Consider the following 15,550-nt stretch of genomic DNA (forward strand, 5'->3'; position numbering starts at 1 on the left):
GTTATTTACTTAAAAGATTTGATTATTTTTAAATAAATAGAGAAAATATTAATAATGGTGGTTACTATTTATTAAACTTAAATACAATTTGTCACATTTTATAAATGGTAAGGAAACCATCTCATTCATTCTAGAATATTATTTTTGTGCCTTAAAAATTTAAGAAAGGTATTTCTAAATCACTACCTTCGAAAGTTTAAAAGATATGGTTATGAAGATTGGTATTGTAATAAATATTTGAAATTGTGATTAAATATGGATGTACATGGTTAGAATATTTAGTTGAAACCAAAATATTTAGGTGAAGTTTACTATGTCAGAGTCAATTTATTGTTGGTGGCTTTCTAGGTAAGGTTTAGGTAACTCATGGTTTTGCCCATGGTGAAACCACAATATTTACGTGAAGTTTCCTATGTCAAAGACAATTTATTGTTGGTCGCTAGGTAAAGTTTAGGTAACTCATGGTTTTTCTCATGGTATTATCATATTGTTGGTCGCTTTTTAGGTAAGGTTTAGGTAACTCATGGTTTTGCCCATGGTATTATCATATGACGTAGCCTATTTAAAGTGATCATGAATCAATTAAAAGAAACATTTTGTTTCATTGTGAGGGCATAGCAGAAACACAAAGTCTACACAAATGCCTAAGATTTTAGGAATGGCATAATAAAAATAGTCCAGTCTTATCGCATAATCAAAAGCTCACTGATTTACAACTATTTTCAAGTTCACAATAAGCATTTCACCCTATATTTATCCTTCTCCAAATTTTATAATTCCATTAAAGCATGTGATGAAGATAAATTCTAGAAAGTTTGCATGAAGTCACTTCATCCAAGATGTTTTTTCCATACACGAAGTTCATATAAGTGATATTTTTGGATTTGATTATCATAACCTTTAAGGTTATTTATTGTTAACAATCATACCCATACTAGAGAAATAATACTCTAGAATGTTGTTTGTCTAGATCACAGGGACTCATGTCCATAAGAAAGATACCCTGAATGTAAGGAACAATGATTATATCAACTAGAGTTGAGCTGACATAAGCTACTTATATCAAACAACCCTTTAAGCTGTCAATGTACTTGAAAAAAGGGGAGGGGATAGGAAAAAATTTACTTAACTCCTTTGTGTTAAGATAAATTTATTTTCATTCCTATTTTCTAAAACATGGAAATAATGTTTTCATACAACTTTATTGAAGGAGCTTTCATATGAAAAGGAACATTTTTCTCTTCTAAGATTCCAAAGGATAATTTTGGAAACTATGTTAAAAAAAATTCTAATTATGATAAAACAACAAGACAACTTAATTTTATTATTGTAACACTCCTATGTAATGCCGCTCAGTGTAAAAGTGGTGGAAAGTTGAATGATAGCTCATATATTTGGCCAAACATTAAAAAAGTTGATATAACTTGGCTAAAAGAGAGAAAACTATAATGACCCTATAACTAGAGGGATTGCTTTTATCCTCACTTTTAAAATAGATACATGAAGGCTTTGAGTCTAAGTTTTAGGGAAAGGTTTTTAGAGTATTAAATTGAAGAGCTTCCATGAGTATAGGCGATATTTATGTTTGGTAACCTTTAATATCCTTGTATTTCCGCTTTACTAAACCCTAAACTCTATGTATTCTATATTAAAATATAAGTAAGTCATTCACATATGACCATTTCCACAAGAGGTAGTCATCACTGACTAATTTCTCATGATTTTTGAATAGTTGAACACTTAGCTTTCATTGCATTGGGTGATGCTCACAGGGGTGAAGAAGTGGGATTGAAACTAGTGAAATCAAACACATAGCGTCAATCATCACTTCCGGGGATTGCACCCGGTAACCAGGACTTCCCGAGAGGTCACCCATCCAGATCGCCTTTGGCTCAAGCCCGCGTTTAACTATTGAGTTTTCCCCACAATCAAGCCCACTTAGCTTGCTACCCCATTTGCAAAACTTTAGCAAGTATTGTGCCTCAAGAATCATTCAAGTATATATCCCTTCACTATTTTTGAACTTAAGTATGGGGCTTTACGCAGTGCATTATATTAGATATGATTTTGGGATTCAACTGCATTAAATAAGTCATTCACATATGACCATTTTCACGAGAGGTAGTTGTAACTCACTAATTTGTCATGATTTTTGAATAGTTCACTTAGCAATCATTCCATCAAGTAATACTCACAACAGTGAAGAAGTGGGATTGAGACTAGTGAAATGAATCACAAACTTTTAAGTTAGAAATTACAGTGCCTCAAGTGAATCATATCTATTTATTTAATTTTTAACTTAGATTTTATATTTATAATTTCTTAAGATCTAGGTCAAGCAAATGGAAAATATTTTTTTCTTCTCTATTTATAATATGTTTTTTCCCTCTTAATTAGGATTTTGTACACCAAATATTAAATATTTTAAGTTTTATCTTAGGCCACACTTTTATAAATAAATTTTAACTTTACAAATCAAATATTTTCATATCAAAATTCTCTTCACTAAATTTGGAATTAAAATTAAATATTTATAATCATAATTCAAAATTTACAATTTTATAGGAACCAAAATCATAAACATAATTCATAATATTCTGTTTTATATATTTTATTGATTCAAAATTTTTGTTAAAAAAATAAACATATATACAAAATAAAAAAACAAACATAATAGCCCTAAAATGCCTACCATATAACATCAAATACATTTAGCGTTAAAAATAATTGTTAAATTTAAGGGTTTATAAGGAAAATATTGGTAAGCCAAATATTCTCTATTGATATACAATAGCACCACAATATGGCATAATGATACTCAACTAATTATAGACACAATATGGCATAATGATACTCAACTGATTATAGACGCATTGATAAAAGCTATTAGTTTCCATTGAAAAACACAGTAATGCGACGCTGTTCAAACATCCGAAGAAAAGTAAATATTTGGCGTTATTTTGAAAATTCCCTATTTTCTCAGCAGTGCGAGTTTGATCTAAATATACATCACTGTTCAACTTACAGGACGTACTTGTCTTTCTCAAATGTGATTAAACCTATGATCTTACTGTGAGATATTAAATTAGTAAACAAACATTACATCATATCACGAACTTGAAATAAAAGTAAATAATGATGCAAACTAAAATCACATTAAACTTAACAGTATACATCAAGGTGATTCTAGAAGTTTACATTACCATTCAGATAATAGTCCCTACAGAGCTTATGGATGTGGAATTACCATTCAAATAAATATAATGTACATGTATCGATTTCGATCTCACGAGTCGTTGAAGCGATGTAGCTAAAAGATCGGGATAGTATTTTTAGGGAAGCTTCATGTTGTAAAGGGTTGCGTTCAAAGACATCATAGGAAAAAAAAAAAAAAATCGGATTTTCGGAAAATATTAAATTTAATATAATTTTAATTTTTTCCACAAATAGATTGATCCAATTATATTGCAATTAAATCCGTTTTTGGAAATTTCCTTCAAACACTTGTTGCATGCAAATTATACACACGTATCTTATAAATTATTATGCATGGCCGGTGCTAGCAATCCAACTTCAAACATCTTTAATATACAAATGATTTCAAGATGTTTTTTTGAGAAGTAGGCACAAAATGGTTATTGGAAAAATATGATTTACAAGGTAACGATTGCAAATTCCCAGAATATTCAAGAATCCAACGGACATGGGTACGGTAAATTTTTTTACCACACCCATGTCCATAAGATTCCCGAATATTCCAATAATCTGCAATCAACTTAAACTCAACAGCGTATACTAGTCCAAAAAATATTGATCTCCGAGTCTACAATTCAACTCGTTTTTTATACGGTAACGCCACTAAGTTGTTAAGAAAAAACAAGACAACGTGTACAGGCTAAATAGAAACTGCACTAAGTTGTTAAGAAAAAACCAAGACAAGTAGAGCCAAAGTTAAACTTTAGAAACATAATATCAAAAAAATAACTTTGAAACATAATATAAAAAAACAAGAGAACAAGTGGAGCCAAAGTTAAATTTTAGAATCATAATCTCAAAAAAAACAAAATTAACAAACTTTAGTATCGGATGCCCCAAGGTAGAGAGACAATGTACATTGGAAAAGACCATAGCTAAAAATAAATCTTCTACTTGTTAAGTGGTAAGAAAGAATAGAGCAGAAAAACACTAGAGAATAATAAATATGTTGAAAAGACCATAGCTAAAAATAAATCTTCTACTTGTTAAGTGGTAAGAAAGAATAGAGCAGAAAAACACTAGAGAATAATAAATATGTTGATTAATAATATAATATTTATATTAACAAATTAATAATAGTAAGAAAGTAAAAAATTAAGGTTTTTTTTAAATAAATATTTTTATTTTTATTTTGCATTAATTTTATAAGAAAAGATAAATTAATTGAAAGTTAAAAGAAATTAATAATAATAAGATACAAGAAATATGTAAAGAAGTTTCATTACCAATTCTGACTTTTAAAGTTAAAATTAATATACAAGAAATATGAAAACAAGTCTCTCTAGTGTTAAAACTAATATACAAGAAATATGAAAGCAAGTCCCATCACCAACTTTAACCTTTAGAATTTTGGTGGTTGAATCTATTTCCAAGAGTCCCACATATGTTATGAAGGAGATACGTAATTTAATCACTACTTAATATGGACTTGACATAAAATAATAGTATTGATAATATATGATGTCTAACTCATTTGGTGTTCAAATTGACATGTAATATTTAAAACAGAAGCACATCAATAATAGAATATATTTCACTTTCAACCATAAGTAAAATATTTCAATGTATATATATATATATATATATATATATATATCTGAAATCAACCCAACAACTTGTCTGACATGTATCTACCAGTAAACCTTTGGGCTCCCTAACTTCTCCTCTTCTCTATAAACCGGAACCTTCAATTTCTTAGTTTTCTCAAGAAGGTCCCTAACTTGTCCTCCTCTCCATAAACCAAGTTATAATTCGGCGATTTGAACCTTGGATCTATCAGTTTTCTCATGAATCTCATTACTTTGATCACTAACCTATCCCCTAACACACACACACACATTCACTTTCAATTACTAGCGAATACTCAATATGGAGTTGATATATGAGATTTTAAAAAATAATAATAACATATATAAGTTTAATTCGTGTAATAAATTGAATATTTAAATATGTATAATGAAGAAAAGATTTTAACATCTGACATATAGAGATAGAAAGAGTGAGAAAATGCTTATTCCATTAGTAAATGCATTCTAATACACAATTTCCATGCTTTTGATATTTAATATAGAGTCGACATGTAACACATATAAGCATATAGAAAAAATAATAATAACAATAACTATATATATAAATAATGTTGAAATTTGGTACTCGAGGACAAGTGGTTCCCTAAGGTTTTAATCTTTGTCCTAGGGAAAAATGTCCAAAAGAATTTAATTTTTCTTCTAAAGTGACTTTTTAATTTTTATAAAGTCAAATATAATTTAAAAGTGACTTTAAGTGATAAAGTTACTAAAGTCTAATTTTAAAGTGACTTTATTAAAGTCAATGTAAAATTAGAAAGGAAAAGTGACTTTGGAAATAGATGACTAAGTGGGTCTTTATTAAAGTGAGGTGAATTAAAAAATAGAAAGTGAGATTTAAATGAGCATTTAATCTCAGCCATAGATCTCAATCTATTTCAGCCATTAGATTTAAGGATTACAAAAAAGTCACTTAGGGTTAGATTAAGGGAGAAAAAGGAGGAAAAAGGTCAATCAATTCTTTCATGAGCAGATTGACAGAAGGAGAGCAAGAGAGCAAGGGAGATTTCTGGACAGTGAGCAGAAGGAGGCAGCAGCGTGGCACACATTCCAAGGCAGAGTTTCAGCAATTCAGCAAGGCGGAGTTTCAGCAAGGCAGAGTTTCAGCAAGTCGGAGTTTCAGCAAGTCCGTATAGCGGAGTTTCAGCAAGTCCATACAGCGGAGTTTTAGGAAGTCCGTACAACTGAGTTTCCGCAAGTCGAGGGAAGAAATCCGTACAACTGTACTGCTATTTTTTCGAGGAGGCAGTACAACATTTATTGTTGTTCTGTTTTGCTATTTGCAAGTTTTCCTAGTTGGCTGTGAGGCACGAAAAATGAGATAAGTTGTAAAATTTGCTTGCTGATTTTTTTGCTAAAAATTTCTCACTGTAGAAAGCATTTTTCAGAAATAAGAAAGAGCTCTCGAACTGGTTTTCCCCAAGAGTTGTAGGGGGTTTTTCTAGGGCCACCTTGACCAAAAATCACTGTGTTTAAATGAGTTAAATGGTTGTTTTTATGTGCTGATTTCTATATTTCTGGATTTTCTAGTGTTCTATAAAATTTCCAGAATTTGTGTTTTCGGCAAAATTTATTTTCCAGTTGTTGAATGTATGTATATGGGAAAGGGCATTTAACTATTTCGGAGAAATGAGGTGAAACTGAAAACCGGGGTGGGAAATGAGAATTTTTTTACATGGTATCAGAGCTTTAGTGCTGAAGTGCAGTTTGAGACAGCAAGGAGGAAAATTACAGCCTGCTGATTTTTCACTCAAAAAATTCTAGCAAGCTGATTTTTCACAAACAACAGTTTTATCTTTACTACAACAGTGCTATTTTTTAGTTTTAGGACAGCAGGATGTCATTGGGATTGAGGGTGGAGGATAGGTTGGATGGGCATAACAATTACAACGTTTAGAAGGAGAGAATGCAGAGTATCTTTGAGGAGGCAGAAGTCTAGAACATCATGGTGCATACCACACAGAACCCTGTTGTTGTGCCTACTGATGCCAGTCAGTTGGCTGAGTATAATAAAAAGAACAACAAGGGTAAGATACTGATTCTAGACGGAGTCAAATACCATTGCATTCCTCATGTGAGAGGAAAGAAAAATGCCCATGAGATGTGGACAGCATTGTCCAATCTCTACTAGAGTACCAATGAGAACCGGAAAATGGTCTTAAAGGAGAAGCTGAAGACCATTAAGATGGGCAATGATAGTGCAGCTGGATATCTCACAAAGATTACTAATGTGAGAGATGAGTTGGCAACAGTTGGAGAGGTCATTCCACCCACTGAGTTGGTGAATATTGCAATGAATGGCCTCCCCTGTTCATGGATGAACTTTGCTGATGGGGTTTTTGTACGTGAGACCCTTCCCACATGGGAGAGGTTTTGGGATGATTACATTCAGACAGAGATTAGAAAAGGTCAGCTTGTGGAAGCCAAGCTAGTTGAGCAGGATGAGGATGTAGCATTGGTGGCAGGAGGCAAGAAAGGCAAAGGGAAGAAGCAGGCTTCCACAAGTAATGGTGGGGGCAAAGGCAAAGGTAAAGGTAAACAGGATAACACACAAAAGGACTATTCCAAGGTGGAGTGTTGGAATTGTAAAAAGATGAGACATTATGCAGTTGTGTGTCCGGAGAAGAAGAAGAAGAAGGGGAAGAACCAGAGCATGGCAGCTTCAGTAGAGGTTGAGGACTTTGCAAATCGTTTTGACCAGGAGTTTGCATTCACTGCGTGTAAGTCCTCTAGTGCAGGATCACCTGCCACACAGGTTCAGAGGGAGCATGCTTTTCCCTTGATTAGCAGAGCATCTTCGGGTATCTGGTATGTGGACAGTGGGGCTTCACGTCACATGACAGGAGTTCGTGAGTACTTCTCAGAGCTTTCAGAGAGTGGCACTGATATAGAGGTAGTACTCGGTGATGATAGAGTTGTTAGAGCAGTCGGGGTGGGGACACTGACATTTCAGAGGGAGTCCAAACCTCCCTTGAAGGCGACAGATGTTCTTTATGTGCTACGGATGAGGAAGAACCTCATATCCGTCTCAGCTATGGAGGAGAGAGGATATGAGGTATTGTTTAGGGGAGGATAGGTGTTGATGTATCCTAGGGGCACTCCAGCTGATTCAGCTAGAGTGATAGGTGTACGCCATGCAAAGGTGTACAAGTTTGCATTCCAGCCCTTTTTGGCATTAAGCAGAAGTACCGACAATAGAGCTAGCAGTTCTGAGCTGTGTGAGATTTGGCACTACATGATGGGGCATATGTATCATGGAGCCTTGAGGACATTGCGGGAGATCACTACACGTGTGTCGGATTTCAGTACTGATCACTTTGATACTTGCAGAGGATGTGCGATGGGCATGTTTACCAAATCCCCTTTTCCCAGCAGTTACAGCAGAGCGACAGGGATACTTGATTTTATTCATTCCGATGTGAGCAGTTGGATGTCTCATGTTTCCTTGAGTGGATATGAGTACTATGTTTTATTCATTGATAATCACTCCAGGAGGACTTGGATTTATTTCTTGAAGACCAAGAGTGAGGTATTCAAGCAGTTTCAGGAGTTTAGAGCTCTTGTGGAGACACAGAAAGGTCGGAAGATCAAGCCCCTATGGTCGGACAATGAGGGAGGGTACACCCTTAGAGAGTTTGTTGACTATTGTGTGGAGGCAAGCATTAGGAGGGAGTTCACTGTTCCTTACAATGCCCAGCAGAACGGGGTTGTGGAGAGGAAGAATAGATCCATCATAGGGGCTGCCAAAGCCATGTTACATGATCAGGGGTTGGCATTGTTCTTGTGGGCAGAGGCCTACAACACAGTTGTTTATTTTCAGAACAGGAGTCTGCATCGTGCCTTGGGGCACATGACTCCGGAGGAGGATTTTTCTGGGAAGAAGCCTGATATTGGTCATCTTCGTATCTTTGGGTGCATTACATACTCCTACATACCCAAGGAGAAGAGGACCAAACTAGAGCCCACCACAGAGAAGGGTATCTTTGTGGGCTACAGTGAGACCTCAAAGGCCTTTCGGATTTACATTCCTGCACAGAGGAAAGTTGTTGTTAGGCAGGATGTGAAGTTCGAGGAGGAAAGAGCCTTTAAGAGGTCATGGGAGTTAGAGTATCTGGATCAACCAGACCCTCAACAGCAGTTGAGTCAGTCGCAGGGATCCAGTGGGCAGGGATAAGGAGGATTCAGAGGTACATCTATGAGGATGTCAGGTGCATCAGTGACTAGTTGCTCGCCGAGCCAGAGGGGTGGTGCTCTGGGAAGCATGCAGAGCAGTTGACAGAGCAGTTCACTAGGGAGTCCACTGATGGATAGTTCACACGTTACCTCAGCTTCTATAGGTTCAGGTGCAGGTAGGAGGACAACAGACAGGCAGTCAGGAGTTCAGGCTCCTGATGATGATGAGGACGAGGAGTTTCATTCTCCAATGGGAGAAGTGCGCTCAGGGAAGAGGAAGCCCAAGTGGCTTCAGGACACCTTGAGAGATGCCACATTTGTTGCTGAGCCTAAGAGGTCGGTCAGAGAGAGTAGACCACCTGAGAGGTTTTGTAGCTATATGGCAATGGTTAACAACATCCTTGACTCTGAGCCTTCTAGCTATGAGGAGGCAGCTAGCCAGCAGGTCTGGAGAGAGACCATGCAGGAGGAGTATTCTTCTATCATGAAGAATGATGTTTGAGAGGTGATGTCGAGGCCTGAGGGAAAATCCGTTGTTACTTCCAGATGGCTTTACAAGGTAAAGCATGCTGCATATGGCAGCATTGAGAAATTCAAAGCAAGGTTTGTTGCTAGAGGGTTCTCCCAGGTAAAGGGAGTTGATTATGAGGAGACCTTCGCTCCTGTGGCTTGATATACTTCGATTCGTTGCATTATATCGATAGCAACAGAGATGGATTGGAAGATCGACCAGATGGATGTGAAGACTGCATTTCTCAATGGCTTCATACAGGAAGAGGTGTACATTGAGCAACCACAGGGCTTTGAGGTGCATGGGAAAGAGTCCCATGTGTGCAGACTGAAGAAGGCCCTGTATGGCCTGAAGCAAGCTCCCAGAGCTTGGTACTCCAGGATAGATACATACTTGCAGGTGATGGGTTTCACAAAGAGTGAGGCAGATTCGAACCTTTACTTTATTGAGATAGGTGAGGAGCCTCTCATTTTTGTGTTGTATGTGGACGACTTGGTCATTATAGGTGCAGACAGACTCATAGAGCACTGCAAGAGAGATCTTGCAGCAGAGTTTGAGATGAAGGACATCGGCTTGATGCATTACTTTTTGGATTTGGAGGTGCGGCAGGAGGAGGGGCATTTCTTCCTGGGGCAGGGGAAGTATATTGTGGACATCCTTGGCAGATTCCACATGGAGGATTGTAAACCCATGTCGACACTAATGATTACCAACTGGAAGGAGCTTCATGCCTCGGAATTCCGAGTTGGTGGATCCCACATTGTACAGACAACTGATTGGTTCCTTGATGTATTTGGTCAACACTAGACCAGATATTTGTTTTACAGTCAACACGATGAGTCAGTTTATATGTGATCCTAGGAAGGTTCACTGGGTGGCTGCAAAACACATTTTGCGGTACTTGCAGGGGACAATGGATTATGGTCTGGACTACAGGCAGGGGGATGGAGTGAGATTGGTAGGTTATACTGATTCTGATTGGGCAGGTTGTGCTTCTGATAGGAATAGCAATTCAGGGTGCTGTTTTGGGTTGGGTTTGGCAGTAGTGTAATGGTTCAGCCACAAGCAATAGTCAGTAGCATTGAGTTCAGCGGAAGCAGAGTATATGGCAGCCAGTCTAGCTAGTTGTGAGGCTATCTGGCTTCGCAAGATGTTGTTTGGCTTATTTGGTCAGTCGTTGAGACCTTTAGTGATTTACTGTGATGATCAGAGTTGCATTAAACTCACGAAGAATCCAGTATTTCATGATAGGTCAAAGCATATCGAGATCAAATATCACTTCATCAGAGACTATGTTCAGAAGGGCACTGTGAAGCTTGAGTATATTCCCTATGATGAGTAGGTTGCAGATATTCTTACCAAAGCCTTACCACGGGGCAAGCATGAGTACTTCAGAGAAAAGATGGGTGTGGTGAGGAACACCTTCCTCGGTAAGAGGGAGTGTTGAAATTTGGTATCGGAGGACACGTGGTTCCTTAAGGCTTTGATCTTTCGCCTAGGGAAAAGTGTCCAAAAGAATTTAATTTTTCTCCTAAAGTGAGTGACTTTATAATTTTTATAAAGTCAAATCTAATTTAAAAGTGACTTTAAGTGATAAAGTTATTAAAGTCTAATTTTAAAGTGACTTTATTAAAGTCAATGTAAAATTAGAAAGGAAAAGTGACTTTGGAAATAAATGACTAAGTGGATCTTTATTAAAGTGGGGTGAATTAAAAAACAGAGAGTGAGATTTAAATGAGCATTTAATCTCAGCCCTAGATTTCAATCTATTTCAGCCATTAGATTTAGGGATTACCCAAAAGTCACTTAGGGTTAGATTAAGGGAGGAAAATGAGGAAAAAGGTCAATCAATTCTTTTATAAGCAGATTGAGAGAAGGAGAGCAAGAGAGCAAGGGAGATTTTTGGACAGTGAGGAGAAGGAGGTAGCAACTTGGCACACATTCCAAGGCAGAGTTTCAGCAATTTCGTAAAGCGGAGTTTCAGCAAGTCGGAGTTTCAGCAAGGCAGAGTTTCAACAAGTCAGAGTTTCAGCAAATCCGTACAACAGAGTTTCAGCAAGTCCATACTGCGGAGTTTCAGCAAGTCGAGGGCAGAAATCCGTATAGTTGTACTGCTATTTTTTCGAGGAGGCCATACAGCATTTATTGCCATTCTGTTTTGCTGTTTGCAAGTTTTCCCAGTTGGCTGTGAGGCATGAAAAACGAGATAAGTTGTAAAATTTTCTTGCTGATTTTTTTGCTGAATATTTCTCACTGTAAAAAGCATTTTTCAGAAATGAGAAAGAGCTCTCGAACTGGTTTTCCCCAAGAGTTGTAGGGGGTTTTTCCAAGGTCACCTTGACCAAAAATCACTGTGTTTAAATGAGTTAAATGGTTGTTTGTATGTACAGATTGTTATATTTCTGCATTTTCCAGCATTCTGTAAAATTTCCAGAATGTGTTTTCAGCAAAATTTATTTTTTAGTTGTTGAATGTATGGATATGAGAAAGGGCATTTAACTATTTTGGAGAAATAAGGTGAAACTGAAAACCGGGTGGGAAATGAGAATTTTTTTACAAATAAAATATGTAGCTTTTTAAAATATATTAATAATAAAAATTATATATATATATATATATATATATATATATATATATAATGAAAGGGAGAGATCATATTTTATGGATATATGGTTTCTATTTCCTAATAGGAAGTTACATGTATTAAGATTTTAATGTGCAATTCTTTTTTTTAACCAATGTATGAGAAATATTTGGAATTCTTTCCATAAATTTGAAATGTGACATTTAAAAAAAAAAACTTAATTAAATGTAAGAACACAAGAAAGCATTAATGATAATAATTGTAGAGAAATAACATATATATATATATATATATATATATATATATATAGTAAGAGAGAGAAAGATGGATTATATCTTATGGATATATGTTTTTTATTTTGAAATATTAGGGAGTATCAATTAACACTTACATATGGAGAATGTAAATCATAAATAAAATATTTTAATACATATATATTAATGAAAACAAATGGAAATAATTTTTTTATGGTTAAAACATTTTACTAGTGTGTTACTCAAAATAGACATAGATCTATCTTAACTCTGGATCTACCAAGAGCTGAGAGGAACTAAATCTTTAGAGACTAAAATTTGTCCTCAAGTTTTACACTTCAAAATAATTTTGCATCTTGAGATATTTGATTTCTCTGTGCTTAATATATCTATATCTAAAATAAATTTGTATTAATAATAAAAAAAATTATATTTAAAAAGTAGAAACAATCTTTCACAATGCCACTAAGAAACGCGTATTAATTATATATATCCAAAATAATAAAAAATGGTGATTCCATAAAAGAGATGGTCTCCCACATGTAAAAGTAATAAAGTTAATACCTAAATATCTCAATGAAAATTATGATTTCTAAGATCCACCATTGGTTGTTATGCCCTCTTCAATAATAAGTGTACAACATGGTCTATAAATTCAAAGTGTGTCATTCTTTAGAAATATATCTTTATTTTGTTCCTTTAAGCCTTTATTTATGATCATCCATGATTTATGGATGGATAATCAATTTCTACATCAATACGAACTTGAGGAGCTCCTACATGATATAGGTATTTTCATTTGTAAAATTCATTTTTGGACGGGACAATGACTTTCCCCGATAACGATATCTCCGTAAACTTTAACCTTAGGGGTTAATAAGGTGATGAAGGATTTAATATTCACCGAAGAGGTTGGGGAATGAGTCACTCAACTGATTCAATGGAAATTAGCATGAATATAAGACTGACACAAGAATGAGAATGAGACACTTGATCGATTGAATGGGACAATTGAGATGCTTACCATAGCAGAGAATAGGAGTTTTATTAGTCCACCAACCAACCTACAATATGCGGAGAATAATCAGTAAACTAAGCTGTGCTGGTAGGAGGTCTTGTCAGAGACTGACTAGCAATAACCATCATGTTCCTCTAAAATGAATAATAATAGAAATTATAACGACACCCCACTAAACACTCTCCAAGATGAAACACACTCGGAAAATCACTAAAATCGCAAATTATTTCATTTGGTTAATAAATTTATGTTAAATGTGATTTTCTTTACAAAGTTAATAGCTCATTTCATCCCCACCACATTGAATTTTTTCCTCCCACCATTAAAATATGACCATGGCTTTTAACAATAAACAAAACAAGTTGACCTATTTTTGCAAGGACACTAGATGTACACAACATTGAGCTATATTCTAAGGTGAGTGTGGAGTGGGGCTCATCTTACCATGGCATATGGAAGTCTTTCCTCTACCTTCAATGAAGGCCAATGATATTAATAGTGTGAAAAACACATTCCTCCAATTCTTCATTGTTTCTAAATGCACACAAAAACACATTCCTCCAATTCTTCATGGTTTCTAAATGCACACAATGTTGAGGTATATTTTCAATTGGGGAGACATGTCACTCATAAAAAAAATATTTTTTATACCTGGTTAGGGAAAAATATAGAAAACAAAATTCAATTTTTACACTTTCCATAAAAAATATGGTTACCTCTTAGGTTCCATGTTAGTCCACATGATGTAGGTTTCATGTGTGCCACAAGGTTTCATGTGTGTCAGGCTTCATCTCAGTCATAGGTTTCATGTGTGCCACGCCCAACATGTTTTTATCGTTTAACATAAATAAAATAATAAAACTCAAATTTTCTATGTTCACTATTGAACTTAATTAATCCACTCTATAGAAAAGTTTAGGGGCGAAATTTGGGGCTTTCTTATTTTGGTTGGGAAAATATTTTGCAAAAAGAGGTATGATTATGGATCTACAGGGGCTTCACTGAGGGAGAAATACCATACCACGTGCATTCATATTGGGGGATTTATATTGAAGAAATATGACATAATATATTGGTGGATATGTAGGGGGTAAGGGGGTTTTATATTGGTACGTATAAAAAATGGAGCTCAAAGGTAATGAAAATATAAAGAGGTACAAAAAATGCCAATAAAAAAAATGGATGCCTTCAATATCTAGTGAAAGTAGGTGTTTATTAAATTAGGAAGGTGTGTTTGGTTCATATTAGTAGGGGGTTAAGTGATGTTTACGCGTATTTTTCAATATGTTGTCAAATTAAGGGTATTGTTTAATATGCCATCAATGCACGTGATATGTTAGATGTTCATTGAGTGAAGCCCATGTATCGATCAACGAATATTTATTTAAATAAAAATAATTTTAAAACCAACAATCCATGGAAATTTGATAGGGAACAGTTAAAAATTTCAATTTTCCTCGTAAAATTCAAAGTAGACGCCCCTATTTACCCTATTTTTTGGTGATGTTATCATATATTTCACTAGAATACCAACTATTTGGAGCTATTTCTCATTATAGAATTCATTTTCACTTTATTCTTTTAGATTTGTTTAAATGTAGTTATTTATACTAAAATTTAGCCAAAACTTCACCCTAATTTTATGAGAATATAGATTATTTAGAGTTATCTTAGATTGTATAATTCATTTTCACTGTATTTTATTTTTCCTGCGCCATATTTGTTTAAATTTAGTTATTTATGGTAAAATTTAGCCAGGACTTCACCCTAAATTTATGAGAATATAAATTATTTAGGAGTTATTTCCTATAAAATGTGTTTTCACTCCATTCTATTTTTTCATGCCCCAAACTTGTCTAAATGTGATTTTTCGTTGTAAAATTTAGAGAAGCCTTTACGCTAATTTTATGAGAATATGAGAATTTTATGAGAATATATTATTTTCAGAAATAGATTGATGCAATTACATTGCACTTAAATTCATTTTTGCAAATTTCCTTCAAACACTTGTTGCATGCAAATTACACCCATGTATCTTATAAATTATTATGCATGGCCGGTGCTAGCAATCCAACTTCAAACATATTTAATATACAACTGATTTCAAGATGCTTTTTTTGAGAGGTTGGCACAAAATGTTCATGAAAAATATGATTTACAAGGCCATCC

The sequence above is a fragment of the Pinus tabuliformis genome, chromosome Q (assembly GCF_031772625.1).
Source record: "Pinus tabuliformis cultivar Carrire ecotype Pingquan chromosome Q, CPIR1, whole genome shotgun sequence".
Taxonomy (NCBI): domain Eukaryota; kingdom Viridiplantae; phylum Streptophyta; class Pinopsida; order Pinales; family Pinaceae; genus Pinus; species Pinus tabuliformis.